We start from the raw sequence: 21,800 nt of genomic DNA on the forward strand, positions 1-21,800 counted from the left end.
ATTATGTCTAGGAGAAATCTTTGAAGGTGGTTTCTGGCACATAAAATTGGTAGGAAGCAAATTGATCAGAAGCCTATTAAGCTTTTGAGGAATTTTTATCTCCAAATAAACCACAAACTAAACAACAACAACAGTAAAAACACCAGGTTTGAACATTTCAGACTTCAGCCAACCATTGGAACTTCAAATTTCCATAAACTTTAGGCTAACTTCCAAGGCTCCCAAAAGGCATGCTCCCTCTCTCTCACTTCACATGTGGCCAAAGAGAATAATGGACAAGGTGGAGCTCACAAAGGATGGGACCAGAGCCACAGAAAAAGATGGACAGGGACATTCTTAGCATAAGAAAAACATTATCAAACAGCTTTTCCTACCACCGTTTCAGGGTTTTCACATTTTCTACCCAAAAGGACTTGAGTGTTGCTATAGATCTTTGACTTCTAGGCTTTTCCACTTGCTCCTTTTGTAAATAGGGGTGTTTATTACTGTTACAGTGCCTCTGTTCCACCATTGCATATTGGCTCTCCGTGTGTGTATGGTCATGGACAGAAAATTTATCTTTTAATTCATAGGTTACCAGAACACAGGGAGCCATAACTAGTCCTAATGGGAGGACTAGGCATCATCTGGAGATCCTGAACTCTGAACCAGATGTAATGATTGGGTGTGATTTGGGGTTGTTCTCATTAGTGAGGGGGTAAGTGTACTTTGCAGATAGGAGGAAGAGTGAGCTGAGAATTTGGTGGACAGAAGGAAGCGTATAGTAGAGATTGACTAAATGCTCAGCAATCATATTTCCACCTCTTGAGTACACAAGAATAATGTATTTCTCCATTTCTCTCTAACTTAGATTAAAATCACGTGACCAACATTTGGTCAATGGTATGTCGTGGAAGTGATGCATGCTATTTCAGGACTGGCCACAAAACTCTATGTGCAAACTTTTTTCTTTTCCCTTATCTGCTGACTGAAGCTGTCAGGGGTACCTTGGAGTCACAAGATAGAAGCAGCCTGGGTTTCTGAGATGCTGCTTGGAGAAAAGCTGTGAGGAGAACCACCTGACCAGGGATGTGCACCTTGGAATTTATTTAATCAAGAAAATACTTGATAGTATTCAGTGATTGGGTGTGTTTGTTCCAGTGGTTAGCATATCCTGAGTAATACACCACATTATGTATTGTGGAGAGGAATAATAGAAAGTATGATAGAGAGTAATCACTTAAAATGGCATCTTTGTTATTAGAAATGGAATGAAGGCAATTTCTCATTCTGATCTCCAGAATAATCTTGAACCCTGCATGGGTTCAAAATATTGAGTCAGATGTTTAGAAGGGTAAATGTTTAGAGGATAAATACTGGTGGTGTTCTGGGAGCTTATCTTAGTGGTAGGTATTTGAAGGGCAAACGTAAAAGTAAATCAATGAGTTTACCACCCCTAATTTCCTTGTTTTAGAAAATAAATATTGTCTAGGGGAAAAAGGGAAGAGTATGATGCATCTGTCAGAAATGCTAAGTTCAAGGATATCCCATCTTTTCCCAAAGTTCAAAACAGTTATTTTTGTGTGGGCCTGAAGTCTGAAGTTTAGGGTGAATACTGTTTAGGGTGAAGTGTGTGTGTGTGTGTGTGTGTGTGTGTGTTTCTCCAGGGTGTGCTATTCTCATGACAGGGATATCTTTGAATATGGGCTGGAATGGTCCATGGAGATGTTGCAAGTCTAGAATTGAGAAAGCAGAAGTAACTTTTGAAGGGTCTCACAGGACAAGTATTTGTTGTAGCACATGTTCTAGAAATTACTTTCTTTTCATCACTGTACAGTTTGCCTGAGGGCCCAGATAATAGCTTGGGGAATTTGGAAACCATAGCAAGTCTTTACATCAGACATATGATTATGAACTATTTTAGGGCCAAAAAAAGTCTTAAGCTATTAGTAGATACTGAAGATAACATTGAAGGAGGCTTGCTTAAAGAAGCAATGCCTATGGGCGCCTGGGTGGCTCAGTTGGTTAAGTGACTGCCTTCGGCTCAGGTCATGATCCCGGAGTCCCGGGATCGAGTCCTGTATCAGGCTCCCTGCTCAGCGGGGAGTCTGCTTCTCCCTCTAACCCTACCCCCTCTTGCACTCTCTCTCTCACTCTCTCTCTCTAATAAATAAATTAAAAAAAAAAAAGCAATGCCTTGGGGTGCCTAGGTGGCTCAGGTGGTGAAGCATCTGCCTTTGGCTCAGGTCATGATCCCAGGGTCCTGGGGCCAAGCTGCACATGGGGCTCCCTGCTCAACAGGGAGTCTGCTTCTCCCTCTCCCTCTGCTTGCCACTCCCCCTGCTTGTGTGCTCTCTCTCTCTCTTTCTCTCTGTCAAATAAATAAAATCTTAAAAAAAAAAAGAATCAGTGACTTGAGAATACATGAATCATGTCAATCTAAGAAATCTGGTGAATTTTATTTTATTTTTTTAAGATTTTACTTATTTATTTGAGGGAGACAGAGTGAGTGAGAGAAAGAAAACACATGAGTGGAGGGAGGAGCAGAGACAGAGGGAGAAGCAGACTCCCCCACTGAGCAGGGAGCCCAATGAGGGGCTGGATCCCAGGACTCCGGGAGCCAAAGGCAGATGTTTAACTGACTGAGACACCCAGGTGCCCCAAGAAATCAGGTGAATTTTATATGAAATTATTTTGGAAAGTCCAATCAAATAGCATGAATTAATTCCCTGATGTTACTGATTTTATCTTGTACCCGTTGCAATTAGACTTTTACTCCCATCTTTTCACTGAAATGACTTTCATAATGACCCCAATGACTCCATGTTGCTAATCCAAAGGTTATTTTCAGTCATCTTATTTGGTTTTTCAATTGTATTTGACATACTACTTATTATCTTTTCCTTGGAATAACTTCTCCATTTGGATTCCAGGACACCTCACTCACCTGGGTTTTCTTTAATCCCTCTTGTTTTAAGTTCTTATTTTCCTTTGCTGGTTTCTCCTCATCTCCCTGACACCTACATAAATGTTAGCATTCCCCAGACTTACTCTTTAGATCTTTTTTCTTTTCTATCAACACTCATACATTTGGTGACCTCACCTACTATCTTGGTTTTAAATGCCATCCATATGCTCATGATTTCCAAATCTGTATCTCCAGACTGTACCTCTTCTCTGAACTCCAGACTCATATACCAAAATGCCTCTTGGATATGCACTCTTAATTCTTGCAGCCATTTCAAAATTTACTCCTGATAGTCCCCTGCCAATCCTTCTTCTCAAATGCTCTTTCCAGATCCATAAACTACAACTCAGTCCTACTTATAGCTCAGTATAACCCTTAATTCACCTCTCATACCTCACTTCATATGAAAGAGCAAGTCCTTTGTTTTTGCCTTTAATATATATCCAGAATACAAATACGTTTCACTATCTTGGACTTCTGCTTATGATGAACTAGCCAAATAATCCTTCGTCAGAGAACAACAGAAAACCTGGATAAAACACAGAAGAAAATTAATTTGAAGGCATAAAAGAGCTATTAATGTGTCCAGGACTTGAGTGGCTAAGATCTCAGAGAGAATAGAATATACTGAGCAAGACCAAAGTTTTGTATCATTATTTCTCTTATTTGTTGATTCATAAACTGCATGGTGAAAAAAGCTATGAAGCTCAGGAAGTTGTAGCCAGAGGTAAGGAAGCTGATTAGAACTTTCCTCAGTTTCATGGGACAGGGAGACATATATTGGAGTTTCGATATTACAAGGATTTGATGACACAAGACTCCAGAGTGAAGAGAAACACAGGAGAGTGAATCTCATATTCCACATTGCTTTATCACACAAAAGCACTTGTCTTTTCATAAGACGTCAAGGGCTGAAGGGCCATGAAGCCAAGCAGTTATTTTTTACAGTCTCATAGCACTAAGGAGACAACATTTAGAATTCAGAGCCCTTGTAAACATATCAAGCTTTTAGTTAAAACTCCTGCATGTCTACATCTCAGGAGTGAAGGAAAACCAAAATTAGATAAGACTTTTTAAGGACTGAAATCCAGCCTTGAGTATGTTCAGTTCTTGATCAGATCAAGATGAACTACTCCTATTCCAACTTTTTGCCCAAAGTTAACATAAATCCTCTCTGGAAGAAGATAATACCCTCCATAGTCTTCACAGTTTTTCATGACACAAGGCCATTTAATAAAATGTGACCAATAATGTATATTCACTAAGAAAGTACTTAGCAAACCAAGAGATGACTAAAATCAAAGAATATAATATAAATAGACTTAAAATTATTAGAGTTATCAGATACAGATTTTCAAGAATATAGATGTCAAAATGGAGAATTTTAGCAGAAAACAGGAATCAATAAAAATATTAAACTGATATTATAAAACTGAAAAATACAATAACAGAAGCTAAAGACTTAATAGGTGAGTTTAATATCAGATTAGATAGGGCTGAAGAGTGAGTTGATAAACTGGAGGAAAGATCAGAAGGAAAATATCCAGACTAAAACATAGAGAAAAAACATTGAAAATTACAAAAAAAGGCTTAAACAATATGTGGGACAGTAAAACAGTCTGATACAAATATAACTGGAGTCACATGTTGGGAGGAGAAAAAGAATGGGACAGAAGCAATATTTGAAGAGATAATGGCTGAGAATTTCCCCAAACTGATGGAAGAAGTCAAGCCATAGATTCAAGAAGTACTTTCACTCACCATAGGATAAATACTAAGAAAACCATACAGAGGAACATCATAATAAGGCTGCTGAAATAATCACAAAGAGAAAACCTTAAAAGTAGCTACAGAAAGAAATGACACTTTAAAAGAATAGTTGCCTGTCAGCTGATATCTCAAAAGAAATGATACACATGAGATTAAAAAAAAAAAAAAGGAATTCCATCTCTAAAATGCTGAAAGAAAATTATAGTCTATCACACAGCAAGCAACCAAGCAAAGATAATCTGTCCTAAAGACAAACAGTGTGGAGATAGTATGATATGAGATTTTGGTAAACATCAGACTTATTCTGACTATGCCGCCAGGTAACATCAGAGAGTTGTAATCTCCTTATAAATTATGAACTAACTACAAGCCCAGCTGGTTATTGAATTCTTGCCTCATCCCAATCTACCCCCCTCCACATTTAGGAAGTGATTACAAAGCCTTCTTTACCAGAGGGCTTGGTAAGAGGGAAAAGGATGATGTGGAATTTTCTCAGCAAAATAATGATGGGAAAGTGAATGAGGCAGGTGAGGAGAACCTAGGAGTTGTAAGCCTAGCCAGTAGCTATCAGAATCTGATAATCCTGAACTTGAGCCCTAAATCGGTGGATCTAGACTGGCCACTTAAGCTAATTCCTCTGATGGAGGTTGGAGGTAACACACAGTTAGAGAGGAGCCAGATCTGACTGAATTATGATACATCTGGACAATGAGTAATGATTTTACCCAGCTGCTTGGGAGTGCCAAGTGTGAGTGTGGCAGCCTAGGGAGGATTGTGAAGAACAGATGGGATGTTTGGGAAGAAATCACTTTATTTGAATGTACTGAGCTTGACTTTTTATTGTATTGTGTGAGTAACAACTCATTAGAGAGAGTGGCCCAAAGGTTATTATAAATGCATTTCTGAGGGAGAGGGGGCAAAAGGACAATGCAATGGTGTGCTGGAATCAGTTTCTACGGATTGATAAGAACCAATTGTGCGTATCACTTCTCAATCTCATATTCAGTGATGTGTTTGCTAGCTTGAAATCTTCCATGGTGGGGGATTTACAACACAAAAATTTGACAAGTGCAACAAATTAGGGCTTCCCCACCCCCACCCCCACCCTGAGATCCGGTTGATACATTTGCCAGTACACCATTGGAGCTGTGTCATATGGCGAGATTTCATAGCATGAATTATTGGGACAATCTGGAAAAAAGATGACATTACATATTTTAAATACTGATCTCTCCCATTATATAACTCAAGCTCAGACTTCTCTCTAAGATTCGGTTCCATTTTTTTCTCATACCTTCTGGATCATACCCCCAGATTTACAATAAGCACTTCAAATTTAACTTGTCTAAAATTATTATCTTCTCTTCCAAACCAGTTTTTCTTCTGGCATTCTTTACTGTATTTCTTGACAACAACTTTACCCAGGGACCCAAATCAGAAACTTAGATGCCTCTCTCATCATTTTTCTCCAATGATCACTGGGTTTTGATAAGTCAACCTAATTAGCATATAATATATTTATTTCCTCATTTCCTCTATTAATCCTGTAGTCTTGGATCAGCCTCTCATGCTCTTTTTGCCTTACTCAGTGTCTTCAAACACATAATCATTAGAATCACATGAATACTAACTAAAATACAGATTTCTGACATCTTTTCTAGAGGTTTGGGTTTGGTTATGAGAAGACTAGAATCTATATTTTTACCAGGTGATCCAGAATTTAGATGACTCTAATTCTTAACTACGTATGGAAAATACTCAGGTATAGGGTAAAAATCAATATTTCTAATCTTGGAAGACAAGCCCAGCCATAATCAGCCCTGTGCCTGTTTCTCTACCTTTATATCACACTGCTTTCCAACACATCTCTTACTACCTATATTTTTTCATCAAATATTTAATGTGCTCCAACTATTTATCAGGCTCTGTCTTAGGTGCCAGGAGTTATAGTGTGAAAACAAATAAGTTGTTTGTTCTCACAGAGGTTTATATATAAATAAGCCAGATTTCACTGTTTGGACGTCACTGAGCATACATTATTCCTAGGCATATGTTTACACGTTTGTTCTTTATGTTGCTTTGGTCTGGGTGCCTTTTCTTTCAGGTTCCTTCTTTGATTACCTTTTTGTTTGTGCCACCATTGTTCCTAGTTCATTCCTCTATTATACAAGGTTGATTTCCCTGTCTATCTCTCTTACTAAACTGCTGGCTCCTTACAGGCAGTCTTTCAAACTCTAGAGTTTAGACCAATAATTGATATAAAATTATTGGTCTAACATTTACTGAATGAATATTACTCAGCTAGTAAGTAGCACAGTAGAGATTTGAATTTAGGAATATCTGACTCCAAAGTCATGTCCTTTTAACTATACTTCACTCTGTCAATAAAGTATGGTTCGCCTCATCAGAAGAGCCATTCTTTAATCATGTAAAGAGAATCAAATAATGCTTGAAGACAGAACTACCACCTGTCCAAAGGGAGATGTGCCAGATAACCACTTTAGTTGATCAATATCCAGTTCAAATTGGAAAATTCATGCCAAAGAGTATTCTTTGAGATTTATTAAACTAACAAAAGAAGAAGACAAATATCTCCCCTTGTCTTGGCTTAATATAGGTATAACTTAGCCATGCATATACCTTTATCCTTGCTAGGGAAGGTGACAGGCTAAGACCAGGTGATGGTATTTCCTAATACCAATCTAACCCATTAGTCTTAAACTTATTTCTAGCTATAGGTCAAGCACAGTACTTGGCACACAAAATTCCTCAGAAGCATTTTCAGAAATATTGGATTAGAAGAGGATGCTGATATAATTTGGCAGAAAATGAACATAACTCTCAATCAATTTAAGCTTCCGCTTTATTGAGGAAATTAATGCAACTCATATGATTTTTATTCTTTAGCAAAAAGAATTGGGGCAGCAAAAGATAATGGATAAAATTTAGAGTGTCTGTTCTGTCATCTGATTTGGGAAATGTGTGCTGACTCTGCTAGTTCTATTAAAGATGCTGTCCATAAAATACACCTGGACTAGTTTGGTACAAGTTATTTTAGAGCTGTGAGAAGGACCATTATTAATAAAAACTTCTCTTCCCCTTATAATTAATTCATGGCCTTGCCACCAGAGTGTTCTTCTTATATCATAAATTTTATTATGTCACCCCCCCGAAAAGCTTTTGATGACTCCATGTTTCCTGTAAGAATATGTGAAATTCCTTAGCTTAACATGTAAGATTTCTACAAGCTGATCACCACCTATCTTCCTATTCACAATTCATTTTTTTCCCTCAATTCCAAGTACATATTACATTCTTTAATTACACCAGATTGCTCACGCATAAATTCCTCTGATTTCCTTTCTCTATGTTCTTGATTAAGCTATCTTATCTGTCTTCATGCCTTTCCTCCTTATTATATGGCAAGCTACTGCTATCACTATTGATGGTGTTCCCTCCCATTCCTGACAGCCCCTTGAGAAGTATCCATTGTCATCTATATTCACACATAATTTATATGTACATGGGTGAATCAAATCCTAGACACATGGTCTGAGGAGTACAAGTATAATTAAGGGAACAGAATACTCAAAAACGGTTCCAGAAAATATGGGGTGTATGGTTGCCGTAATTATGACAGTTATCACTAGTACCTTGAGTCAAGCATTATATTGTATGAATTTATGAATAATTTCTTGCCCACCATTCATTTATTTATTTTTCCAATAAATATTGTCAAGTGCCTATCCTGTGTTATGCCCTGTCATAAGCAATGGGGATACAGAAAAGGAGAAATTTTCTCTTTTCATGGCATTTATGTTGAAAGAGGCAGACAAGAAACAAACAACTAACAAAATAATTTGAAACAATGGTTATTACTATGAAGAAAAAAAATCAGTATGATAGTGACTTGCGAGATAAGCGTGAGCAACATTAGATGTGGGACAATTCTATAATATGGAGATTTTTCATAGAGTGTCAAAAAGACAAATAATACAATAGAAAAATGCAGAGAGGATTAGAATTTAAAAAATCACAGGAAAACAAGCTCAACGGCCAATAAACAATGAAAAGATGCTCAAATTCATGTATAATAAAAGAAATTCAAATGAAAATAAAGATGAAATATCACTTTATATCCATTGGATTGGCAAAATCAAAGAGAGCTATAAAACCGATGGCTGGTAGGGATATGGGGACAAGGGTTCTGCTATACACTGTTTGTTCACAGTCTTTCTAGAAGGCAACAGAGTAATCTATTAAAACTTAAAATGCAGTTGCCATTCAACTCAGAAATTCCACTCCTGGGAATCAAAGAAACAAAAGTGCCCATTTGTAAGGTCACACGTTGGGGGATGTTTATTGCACCATTGTTTGTACTAGCCAAGGGACCTTTGGTCAAATGGCCAAAGAGACACCTTATCAATATGGAAATGGCTGATTAAATTGCAATATATCCACATCATGAAACATTATGTGACCAGCAAAAAGAATGAAGTGCAACCCTCCCAGATGATTGGAAGGAATTTCCAAATTTGGACATCCTTCATGATGGATTTTATACTTTTATCAATCTGTTGATTAAGAAAATATATGATTACTGGGGCGCCTGAATGGCTCAGTCATTAAGCATCTGCCTTTGGCTTAGGTCATGATCCCAGGGTCCTGGGATCAAGCCCCGCATCAGGCTCCCTGCTCTGCGGGAAGCCTGCTTCTCCCTCCCCCACTCCCTCTGCTTGTGTTCCCTCTTTCACTGTGTCTCTCTCTGTCAAATAAATAAATAAAATCTTAAAAAAAAAAAAAAGATAATATATGATTACCAAAAGACATTTTGGATTCCATTAGTTTTTAAACATATTCACATTTTATCAATCTCAATATTATCTATACACATTTGAAATATGGTAGCACATATGTTTGTGAGACATACTATTTATTTACTCTACATGCAAGGTTTAGTGTAGATACGAATTTATGGAAAATTGACTCTGTGGCCCCTAAAGAGTCAATGGTCCTCATGTTTGGAATGAATGAGCTGGACCATAGAAAGAACACATCTTATTATATAGAGTTGAATGCCAGTAAATATCTTAATTCTCCATGAGTGTTTGCATTTTAAGACATTGCACTTACTCATCTGATTACATCTTTGGTGTCTTTTTGGGCTGGTGCCAAAGGTGTGTGGGTGGTGCAAGAGGAGAGAGAAAGAAGCTTCTCCATGGTACGGTTAATCACAATAGATGTAAAATCTGTCCCTGGCTTCCAGAGTGCGAAATTATAACTGATAATATTTACTGTTCTACTTCTCAAGCTACATGTAAAAGCAAATTCAGGAAAACCTTATGTGTTTTTTTTTTTTTATAATGAAATATTCAAACCTAAAAAGAAAATGAAGAAAATTGTAACAAATACCTGTGTACCTGACACTGAGAGCAAATAATGCTAAAGTTTCATCCTATCAGACTTTTTTTTTTTGGAGTCTTAGCTATTTTTTATTATTGTATAGCAATAGGTTCATCCTTTTATATTAGTAGACAAAGACATATTAGCTGCCTTTGAAAGGTAGCCTTATAGAAAGATATTCACTTGCCAACAAGCCTCAGATACCAGGTCTGTCATAATTTTTCTAAATCCAGACCATTTTTTCAGGCCAATTTTAGTGGACAAATGAAATTTCACAAACGGTAATATGTTAGTGATAGATGGATGTTTTTAAAAACACATGCTGACAAGGGGAAGATTTATTATGTCAAATATATTATAACTTCCTTCCTCTTCCTACCTCATTACAGTTTCCTCTTAGAAATGTCCCATTAAGGTTCTAGGATAAAAATGGATGACCAGGCGATGGTTTACACAACAGTGTTAATGTATTCAATGCCACTAAATTGTATACTCAAAGATGGCTGAACTGGTAAATGTTATGTTATGTATGCTTTACCACAATTTTTAAAAATGGACTACTGGATGCAGAAGTAATAGATTCCTGTATGAGAAATAATAGATTATATACCAATAATATACCATACACTAACCAAAAATTTCATAGAGTTTCAAAGGAACCCCTCATCTAAAATATCACTCTTCCATCTCAGCCAGAGGCATGCAGCAATTCAAGGCTCCAGGTTAACTGAAAAATAAAAACAAACAAAACAAAACAACAACCAACTGCTTAATCTTGTGTGGTTGGACTCAGATGAGTGGGAGTGGACAGAGGTAGCTGATAAAAGAGCTGGTTGGAGAGAAAGAGAGAGAAGGAAGTGTTGATGCTGTCTCTCATTTATCAACCCCTCATGACCTATCAGACTTTTTAAAAGACACAAAATATTACAGAAACTGTTGCAGTCCCTTCACATCCCTTCCCAGTCTCTGCTCTATTTCAACTGCTTAGATGGCATTCTAATAAATTCTAGCAATCGTTTATCTTTCCGGAGTGTGGAGGACCCATCACACTTCCTCACAGGGACCTGAATAGCAAGAGCACAGCCATCATATTTCAAAGCAAGGGTGGATCGTTATGCTGCATTTTTCTCAGTCCCTCTTACAGAGAAGAAAGGGAGCTTCCTTGCTCAAATCAAAGGACAATGGTATGCATTTTCTCCACTCACTTTGTAGTGTAGCACAAAGCAAATAACTTCTGTGGAATGTGGATATTGCAGGGCTTCCATTAGCATTACACATGTGGGCCTTTTTGTTTTTGTGTTCTCGGTAAAAAAAGGAAAGAATAAATCAAATATCTTACTCAGACCGGGTCTACATTACATCATCACAGCCAGCTGAAATGCTGAATGTTTATTTAATCATCTGGTTAGTAAATTATTCAGCTGGCTTTCAAAAACTGTTTAACATGGAAAATTTCAAATGTACAAAAAATATGGGCAATAGTATAATGAACGCTCTTGTGCAATTGCCAACTTCAACAATTATCCAATCATGACCATTTTCTCTCTAACCCTCATGAGGTGGGAAACCAAGGCCAAAGGAAATATTAAATATCCTTACTACTTACAGCCCACTGACAAGTCCTTGAAACAGGCAGAGTGACATTCCTCGAGGAACTCAGTTACCTCCATGTTAATACTTTGCTAAGGGCAAAAGGCAACCCTAGCCTGACACCCCAGGATCCTGTAAGTTTTCTTTAACATACAAAAATTCCTTTGGAAACTTCTTTTATCTCTGTCCCCAAGATATATGTTGGCAATCACCCCCCCAAACATATGACCCATCGATATACATCTGAAGGGTCTCATGACTAAAGTTTTACTGGACAGTAATAAATGACCTTTTCCTAACAACAGCTAGCCCCCTCAAGGTCCTGGAAACCTTGCTTCCAAAGTTCCTTCGAGACTTACACTATCCCTACCCCCCTCCCAACTTGAAAGTATGTAGTCAGCCACTCTTCATGACCCCAGTGCAGCTCTGCTTGCCCATGGGTCCTGTCCCTGTGTTTCAATGAAACCATCTTTTTGCGCCAAAGACACGTCAAGAATTCTTTCTTGGCCATCAGCTTCGAACCCCAACCATTTCATACATCACTACCTCTTCCACCCACCACTGTGTCATTATGAAGCAAATATCAAACACCATGTAATTCCACCCATAAATATATCAGCATGAATCTTTAAAGGATAAGGATGTTTTTAAAAACATAATCACAAGAAAAATTATCACCCTTCAAATATTAACATTTTCTTAATATTATCGAATACCAAGCAGGGTCCAAATTTTTCTGATTGTCTCACTATTTTTTTTTTTTTACAGTCTGTTTGCTTGAATTGGGTTATAAAGTCTGTATCTTGTCATTGGTTGACATATCTCTTCAAATCTCTTTTTATTCTTGTGACTTGTTATCATTGAAGAAACCAGGTCTTTTGTCCTGTGAAGTTTCCCACATGGGGATTTTGTTGATTGTGTCTTAGTAGGTTCCTGTAACATGTTTTCATTCCCCTATATTTCTTGTAATTTAGAAATTAGATCTAGAGGGCGCCTGGGTGGCTCAGTTGATTAAGCGACTGCCTTCGGCTCAGGTCATGATCCTGGAGTCCCGGGATCGAGTCCCGCATCGGGCTTCCTGCTCGGCAGGGAGTCTGCTTCTCCCTCTGACCCTCCTCCCTCTCATGCTGTCTCTCATTCTCTCTGTCTCAAATAAATAAAAAATAAAATCTTTAAAAAAAAAAATAAAAAAAAAAGAAATTAGATCTAGAGGCTTGACTAGATTCAGGTTCAATTCACTATTTTGTTTCTGGACCAGATTTGACTGATTTTAAAAGTGGCATTGATGAAATCAGTGTATGCGTAAGTAAAGAGAATTGGGGAGAGAGGGAAAGGGGAATTTAATGAAAGAAAAAAATCCATTTTCTTTAGAATTATGGTCTTGTGAATTCTTCCTATATGAGAATTTGGTCTTATCTAATATCTTTCAAACTGATCAGATATTTTTGTATCTAGGACTTGACAGTGAGACATAATCAAGGACACAGTTGCCTCTGTGATGGATGTGAGAATGTGATCTTGAGCCAAGTACAATTTTTTGTCTTTAAACTCAGGTTCACAATGACCATTCCATAGCATTATTTGGGTGCTCAAATGGAAAACAATGATGAACATGGAGAAGAGTATAAATCTAAATGTCATAGTGCTATGTATGGTGATTAACATAACATAATAAAATAAAAAAAAGTCATAGTGCTCATGGTGTGATATCCTTATCTAATGCAGAGGTAAACCTTGCATGGTCCTTTCCATCTGTAATAGGATATTGGAACAAGACAGCAGTGTGACAAAAATCAGATACAAAAGAGAATGGAAAACAAATACATATATGCAGTGTTTAATAAAGAAAATTTCAAGTACCTGTTCTTCAACAGTTGAACCCCCTTCACTTAGTTTGGGAATACAAAATGGTGAGGAAAGATTTTTGAAGAAGACATCTCTAAAGAATGATAGGCTGTACAGCATGTCTGTCATCTGGTGAAGGAGACTTGCAGGCAGCAACTTAAGGACATTAGATGTGACATCCCACCCCATTCCCCAGATGGCTGAGAGGCAGAGTGGAGTAGGTCTGACTTCTAACTTTGGAAACACAGAGGCCAAGAGTCAAGTGAAGACTTCCTTGGTGGTAGAACCAGGAGAAAGTTGTTATGTTGGGAAGGAACTACGTGCTTCCCGGAACTTGTCCAGATATCTGAGTGACAGAAGGTCCCTGCATAGGGAAGTCGGAGGTGAACATGGAATTCTAGGTGCAGCAGAAAACATTTCAAGTCACAATCTAGAACTAAAGATGGATTTACATGGGGCAAGAAAGGAACCATAAAGAGAGATTACCAGAAAAGCAAATTTTTGTGAAACTCAGAAAAAAATTTACAAGAGAAATAATTAGCTTTACGTACCTGTCATGCCCAGAGGGCACACCTGAAAATCAGCTGGGAAGCAGGTGTGATGGGGTTACCATCTCTGAAATTAAAAATTTTAAATTAAAGGAAGTATGTCTTTGATGCCCTCTTCATAGCATCCCCATTATTATCCTTTACATTTGTGATGTTTTGCAGTTTCTATATATTCTCTCTCTTTATCTCTCTCACATTCATTTCTTATAATTTTCCTGGCCAATAATCTGGGAAGAGTAGATACTGTTTTCTCCACTTTATAAATGAGAAAAATGAGACCCAGAGGATTAACTGCCACCCAAGGTTTTATGTCTTTGATGTGATAAAGTTGGAGCAAGGATATAGGTCTTTTCACTTCTAGTCTGATATTCTGTATTTTCACTAGGTTTGATTATTTAATTATAAATCTTCATTCCATTTAGTGATCTGCTCTCTCATGAGCACTCCTTTCATAGAGGGTTACACTGAAGAAATATTAGAACCTTAAAAATCTGATTCAGACTGTGGCTCAGGGATTGCTGCCAAATTTTTGCAAAGTACCTTTCAATAATTCATAATTCCTTAAACATGGAAACCCACTGCCTAAATATAGCATGAAAAAATGTGCTCTGGTGCTTAGTTAAGCCAAAAGTTGCATATTTAAATACATTAGATTTCTCCTTCTCCTCATATAAACACATCCAATGTCACCCATTTATTTGTACAGAATGCTTTAAAATAACCCTTACTGAAATATGCAGGTACTTGATTTACCACTTTGTGGGCTTGTCATATTTGTGCTACTTTAGAGTTTTGCAATTTCAGCACTCAGTGCTTTCTTTTTCTTTAGTTTGACAAGACTATCAAATACCTTGTTGTTAGAACCTCTGCCCAAGATCCTAGGGTGTCGAAGGAGAAAGTTAATGGTGGTCTCCAAGGAACGACCAATGGGAAGATGTCCATGCTATTGGAAACCCAGCTTTAACCAGCCAGGAAGGAACTTGAATTCCCCAGGTGTACTTCTTATCTGTAGAGGGGCTGTAACACTCCTGGCCAGTTTGGGCTCTGAGGGCCTCAGGGTGGATGAGGACAGGCTTTTGGATAGAGGGTATCAAAGTGTTAATAGAATTGATCTCTTTAATGTCAATGAGGGCCTATCCTGAGAAGGTGTCTTTATGGGAAGACCAAAGACTTTTCATTATTTCAAGTTTCTGCTCAAGTAAAAGCTCACAGAATCCATAACTGGAGTTGGCCTTCCATCCTGGCTTAGAGTGTCTGTGGCTTGATTCCTATCCAATAACCAAGACCTTAACTCCTGATCTCTATCCCTATACCTGTTCATGATAAATCTCAAGAGTGCTTTCTCTGCTCATCCTGCAGGTACAAAGTGACTGGCCATATTTCTGCCTGCTAGAAGTAATCATTCACACCATATCTAAATCTCTCCCATGGGTTTCATTTCATTCTCAGGTCTCAATTTAAGTGGTACTTCTGCAGAACAAATTTTCTTAACCGCTCAATCTAGGCTAGTTGCCCCTCTTTTATTTCACAGACACCTGCATTGTTCCCCCCCACCTTATTACAGTTGTCAAAGTTTGCATCTATTGATTTGTTTGTCTTTTACTTTATTTCTGTCTCCCTCCCCCCACCCCATCAGATGTAAACTCTATTAAAGCAAGGGTCAGGCCTATCTTAACCACTGCTCTATCCCTGTTAGTTAATACAATGCCTGACCCATGGTAGGTGCTCAGTACGTATTTGTTGAATGAATTGTTGAATAAATTAATTCTTGAATTGTGTCCCACCTAAGTCTAGTCTGTTTGTCAACCTTCTATTGAATCCCACCCAACAAAACTTATGACAAAATGTAGTAACTAGTCATTTGAATTTATTCATGCTGGATATAAGGACATGGCTTATAGTGAATTCTCAACAAACGTTGAGTGAATGAATGAGTAGACCGAACTTAGCTGATTGAAATAGCAGAGTTTTATTCTACACACACAAGCTCTTTTATTGAAGCTGTTGCATTTAACAACAGTAACCAAGTAAGCAGGTCATTCCTTTTATGAACACACATTAGTTTTATTTGACAGAAAACCAGTACAACTTGAAAATGGCTGAGGCAGCCTTGGCAAGCATTTGAACCTGGAAAAATCTCTCTATTCACTCTCATTTATACCATGTAGCCACTTTCTTTAAGCAGATAATTTTTTAGAGGCATTTTTAATAATGCAATTTTTCCTTGTAAATTAATTATAAATTATAGATTGGGATTTAAATATCTTCCTGCCTTGTCTTTAACCTTTGGATCTGCATAGCATGAAAGGATGCCTAGTCTGAACAGAATGTTTCTGTCTTCTGATACAGGGCGGGTATTTACCTTGCATGAGCTGAGCTACTTAAAAAGAAAGATTTTACTTGATTTTCTAGATCTTTCAATAAGAAATGCTAATGTCATTTCCATTGTGCATCATACAAATCTGGTCTTTCTTATTTAATAGCTTAAAGTCATTTTTGTGAAGAACCACTATTTGTCACCAACCTCCATTGCTCACCTACTTCAAAACTACAAACTTTGCTTATTCCCATATACTCTGCATAAACATTCCCAGGGGAGTCCCATATCTCTTTGTTCACAGCAGTAACAGCTTCCTTTCAGCTATTTTTCTTGCTTGTATCTCTCATGCCACAAAAGTTAGTCAATACTACGAAGAGAGTTGTGATCCAAGAATCTCTGGGAGAGGGATGCCTGTGCAGCACAGTCAGTTAAGCATTTGCCTTTGGCTCAGGTCATGATCCCAGGGTCCTGAGAGAGAGTCCTGGGTCCTGGGATCAAGTCCTGCATCTGGGCTCCTTGCTCAGCAGGGAACCTGCTTCTCCCTCTGCCTGCCACTTCCCTTGCTTGTGCTCTCTCTCTCTCTCCCTCTCTCTTTCTCTGACAAATAAATAAATAAAATCTTAAAAAAAAAAAGAAGAAGAATCTCTGAGAGAAACTCTAGAATTCGAAAGATTGCTATAGGATTATGTTATCCTAATCTAGGTCCTGGAAGAAGGACATAAAAAGAGCACATACCATTTAATTCTCCCACTCAAGCACACTGTTCATACTGAAAACTGAAAAACCTTGTCTAGGGGCTCTTCAAGCTCTTACTTCATGGTACTTACCATTTGCTCACTCTGCTATTCCTTCTCTTGGGCTTACTAGTTTTCTGTACCACTCACTTAAGCTCTGTTTCTTGGTTTCTCCTTTCTGCCTGCTGATCTATAATGATCACCCCGTTTTCTACTTATTTCAATTTTGACCCCTGAATTTACCTGTGGAACATGACTTCTGTCCTCCATTTCACTCATGGTGACAATGGAAAGAGGAAATCTATCTCCAGGTTCCTAGCCCAGACAGCTCTGTCTCCTGTCAGATCCCATCAGATGTGGTTGGGAAATTGGGGAGTTGTGTAGGGTCTTAGGAAGGGTTTGCTGGAAGAAAGACTGCTGAGAAAATGAAGAGGAGGAAAGGCATTCCAGAAAGAGAGGTAAGAACAAAGGCAAGAAAATGCGAAATAAATAAGACACTTGGGAAGTTCAAAGTGTTTTTTTTGGGCTGAATGTAGAGAGAATATGATAAAGTTCTAAGATACAAAGTCAGAAAGGTAGGCAGGACTGAAATATCTATATATGCATAACTACAATAGCAGGTTTTACATAACAAAGTGCCCTGTGTGAGGTGGGAATGCTCAATGCTCCAGGAGTTTATAGAGGTTGCTTATAACCAAGATGATTAGGAAAAACACATAGAGCAACTGATATTTGAAATTGAGCCTTAATTTAAGGATATGCAAGATTTTTATATCAGGGATTAAAAGAAAAGGATAGGAAGAGAAGAATTTGCATTGAAGAATGAACAGTGACCAATATTGGGTATAGCTGGGCATTTTGAAAAGGACATGCCTTTTAATATGCTAACACATTTTTTGGCCTGAAACCAAAACTGTCTAATTCACATATTTTCTTTAACCTCAGTAGTGCATCATCTTTATCTTTTTGACAGACACTACCATTTTGTTCTTTGCGTTCTTTATTTATGCAAATGCATTATCTCCTTTGGGCTTTAAATTCTTTATGGGCAGGGAATTTGTCTCACTCAACTTTGTATCCCCCAACAAAGGCAAGCTTGGCCATAGCATGCACACAACAGGGCCCAATAGCTGTCTCTTGAATGTATAAATAAAGACCCAGGGTCTTCTTCATTTATTACTGTTGTTTAGACAGCCCCTTTTCAACTCCATGCAAACACTGATTTTTGGTTGGAGGAGAAAGTGTTGGATTAGGGGCCAGGAGATCCAAGGCCCAAATGTAGGCCGTACTAATCCAGTGTGCAATATTGACTCTAAACCTCATTGATCTAGATTGTTTTTCCTAACACTTTAGCCAAAAAGAACTAATTTTGAGTCATTTGTTCACCAATTTTTATTTTTGTTTATATAGTCGTGACTATTCATTTTGCGATAACTAACTATGCCTGCCAAACCGAGTCTTGGATCGAAGTGGAGTAAGTGATATGACATGGATATTAAGGACCCGCTAAGGTCATTGGGAGCAATGTAATGGCATAGAAATATAAAATCTCCACTCTGCTTTTTTGAAACATTTAAAATAGCTGATAGAACTCTAAGAGTCTGAGGACTATAATTGGTAACACTGAACTAGATGGTCCCTCCTGACTCTAGTATAGATTTTTTTTTTCTTTTAAAGATTTTATTTATTTATTTGTCAGAGAAAGAGAGAGCACAAGCAGTGGGAGCAGCAGGCAGAGGGAGCGGGGAGCCTGATGTGGGACTCGATCCCAGGATTCTGGGATCATGACCTGAGCTGAAGGCAGACGCTTAACTGAGTGAGCCACCCAGGCGTCCCAGTATATAATGTTTTCTGCAGTGATTTCCCCAGCTTGATTAAGGAGGACTGCATACTACAGCATGATTTCAGAATCCTCTTATTTCCTCTAAAATTATCATAAGACATATATTTAAGTATTTTAAAGTGAATATGAAATAAACATAATCTGCTTTTAACCATTTGGAGGAACTAGGCACTACTGTTTGAGAAAATTATAGACTTCCCCGAATGGTAAGGAAGCCCAGGATAAGAATGATTGTTAGCAGCACTTGTCTAAACCATGTAAAGCCTGTCAAGGAAGACTGGATACAAGAGACTTTTTTTTTAAAGTTTTTTTTTTTTTCTGTCTAAAATTATAAATAGGCAAGCCAGGCTAGCAATTGTTCTAGCTCATCTAGGATTCCTTCTCAGTCCTTCCTTTGCTCTAGGCTCCTTTTTCATGTCATTCAATGCCCCCCATGTTACAGTAACCCCTGAGAGGAAGTTGAATGTGCTTCTCTTTGCAGCACAAATTTCCACTTCTGTCAGAAGACAAGTAGAACAAATTGGGTTACAACAGAGAATGACATTAAGGTGTCAGTGGGATAAGTTCTTATTTAGTTTTATTAGCTGCCTTAGAAAGTGCAAACTTCAATAGCCATATACACTCTCCTGGGCAACAGTAAGTCTCTCTTGTGTTTTATTTTTAGCCTTGACAAGAAAGCTGTCTTTGCCAATTTGCCTCAAAACAGATGATGGATGTAATATTTATCCTCAAGGAAAGTTGTAGCCAGAGTAACAATAACCTGTATTTATATAATGCTTTTACATATTTTATATCATTTGATTTTTGTAGCAACTATGCAAGACAAATTGGCATTACTTCTTCTAAATGAGGAACCTGAAGCTCATAGGGGTTGATTGTCCAGTTTAAGGTCACACAAGTGAGTCGTAGAGAGCCAGGATTTGAATTCATACCTGTTTGTCACCAGTACCCATGATTTTCCTCTCCAAGATGTTGTTTTAAGATCTGTTATTATTGGGGCACCTGGATGGTTCAGTTGGTTAAGCATCTGCTTTTGGCTCAGGTCATGATCCTGGGGTCCTGGGATGGAGCCCGGTGATGGGCTTTCTGCTTAGTGGGGAGCCTGCTTCTCCCTCTCTCTCTGCCTACCGCTCCCCCTGCTGGGCTCTCTCTCTTTGTCAAATAAATAAATAAAATCTTAAAAAAAAAAAAATCTATTATTCTTTACTCCAGGGGCAGGAAGGATTCCCCTGCATGGTACACAGCTTAGGTGCCCCGTAGGCATATGCCCTGCATAAGCATTGAACCACAGTGAACAAAGGAAATCGTACTGCCTGAAAAGTGTCATTAGGTTTAGGGGAGCTGGCAAAGGGACAAATAAAACTATTAACTCAGTTTTAAAGAGGCAATGAATATTAGTGGAGGCAGAATTGAGGCAAAATCATTGAAGGAGTAGTGTTTATTTCATAAATACAAATGACCCATATGAAAATTATTCAAGTTTAATAGCTTAGAAATGCAAATATAGCAAAATGAGAAGCAAATTAATCCCATCAAAATGGCAAAGATTCTTAAAAAGTGATAAGATGCAGTTTTGTTAAGAATGAAGGGAAATGAACCTCTCATAATTGCTTTGGGGTTATAAATTGGTGCCGCTGACAGAAGGGCAATTTGGCACATTTATAAACAACCAGAGAAGTATGCATTATCATATAATGTCTGGCTTCCTGTGCTAGGTATTCTGCTAGGTGGTAGGAATATGATGGTAAGCAAGATATTGCCTCTGCCTTTTTGACAGAGGAGACAAGCACCTAAGCAAATACAATAATGTGATTATTTCATGAAGAGTATATAAGAGATATTCTTATTTTGCAATAATGGTACATGTATATGTGTAGAATATTAAATATACTAAAAAAACAAAGCTTAATGGTATTTGTCTCATCTTTATATTGTAGAATTATGAGATATTTCTTTTCTTTTTTCATATTTAAATATTTTTCAAACACTCCTTTAATATGAATGACTAGAATAATAATACGAAGTCACAAATTCTTGCCTTTTGTACTAGCCATGAAAATCAATCAGTTCATGAGTCAATAAGAATCAGACCTGTTGGCATATTAAAATGTAGAATTTTATGCCCGGCATACTTTGGACAAGTTTTTGTGTACCCATCTGAGATCTAAATCATCTCTTACTCAGTTCTTCTTTCTTGTACTGCATTCGAGTGTCTGGGCTGCTGGTATTCAGACCTAATTACCATTATTGGTTTCCAATACAATTTATCACTGGGAAAGGAGTTTAACCTTGAACTTAAGCTCAATTGGCTAATGCCCTAGCTCTCCCTGGGGAAGTTGGTCACTCCAAACGGCTGACTGAATATTTCTAGGTACATCTCGATGAATACTTGAGAAACTCTTAAGGCTTAGGGTCTAGAGGTTTTTCAGAGCATTCTGTTGCCATGTTCTTTCACCTCCTGCATTAAACTCAAGTTGGTTCTTGCTTCTAGGCTTGGAGATTTGGATTTTAAGGACCTGCCTCCCTTCCAGGGAAAGCAGCTCATGCACTGAGTTAGTTCCTTAATCCCATCACCTGACACCATGGAACACCCCTTTGCTTCCACTGGTTAGTTGGGAGACCCCAGAATGCCTTGCAGAGTGGGGTGTACCACAAAATCCCATTCCAACTTCTTTTGTTGGCTGTCCACCTGGCCTATATTTAGCCATGAGCTTTCCCTCAGTAACACCTCAAGCTTCTCATTAAAAACCTCCTGATTTTGTACTCAGGCTGCAGAGAAATTTGATATTTATGACAATTG

This window comes from Mirounga leonina, unplaced genomic scaffold (assembly GCF_011800145.1).
Source record: "Mirounga leonina isolate KUSES-001 unplaced genomic scaffold, KU_Mleo_1.0 Mir_128, whole genome shotgun sequence".
In the NCBI taxonomy this organism is placed as follows: Eukaryota; Metazoa; Chordata; class Mammalia; order Carnivora; family Phocidae; genus Mirounga; species Mirounga leonina.